This window comes from Amblyomma maculatum, chromosome 11 (genome assembly GCF_055883805.1).
Source record: "Amblyomma maculatum isolate TAMU_Amacu chromosome 11, ASM5588380v1, whole genome shotgun sequence".
Lineage (NCBI taxonomy): Eukaryota > Metazoa > Arthropoda > Arachnida > Ixodida > Ixodidae > Amblyomma > Amblyomma maculatum.
The window spans coordinates 115,216,837-115,217,414 of record NC_139354.1 but is presented as its reverse complement, the minus strand read 5'-3'; the positions used below and the strand labels follow the sequence as shown (position 1 = coordinate 115,217,414).

Below are 578 nucleotides of genomic sequence, written 5' to 3'. Positions count from 1 at the left end.
TCAATATCCATGTTAACCAATGTAAAAGTTGTGCACATTGAAGCTGTAGAGAAGACCGGAAATGAGCTGCAGACAGACTCTACAATTACGAAAAGATCCCAAGCACCCCAAAATTCTTTACCTTCGACAGAAAGCCCACGTCATGGTGCGGTTGAACACGTTACCAGCGGTGCACAGGAGAAACGCTCAGCATTAGTTACTGTAGTCATTCAGAGCACATCGCCAGATGCCACTCGGGGTGAGGTGAGCGTGCCGTCGATAGCTCAGTTGGTAGAGCGGTGGACTGTAGATGTTCTCTCACTGCGGACATCCATAGGTCACTGGTTCGAATCCGGCTCGACGGAGTCTTTATTTTTCTCGAGTAATCTCTTGATACTTCATTTCAAACATATGCAGAAGTTGAACAAAATAAAACATGCTTTTTCAATGCCGCTTAGCATGGAATTTTTTATGCAATACAAAATCCTTTTGCGCCGTGAGAACGAAAGCAACGTTTATTGTAAATTTACATGAAAATGCATTTCCAGAACAAAACAACTAAGAAATACATTAATTTTTTTTCTTTTCATACTACTTGA

At 41.5% G+C, this 578-nt stretch overlaps 1 non-coding gene across 1 annotated transcript; it reads left to right on the top strand.

Moving 5' to 3' along the window:
- The first annotated feature begins 252 nt into the window (after positions 1-252).
- On the top strand, positions 253-344 carry TRNAY-GUA (transfer RNA tyrosine (anticodon GUA)). Its single transcript is given in 2 exon segments — positions 253-289; positions 309-344. It is a non-coding gene; the product is annotated as a tRNA-Tyr (tRNA).
- Positions 345-578: the final 234 nt, after the last annotated feature.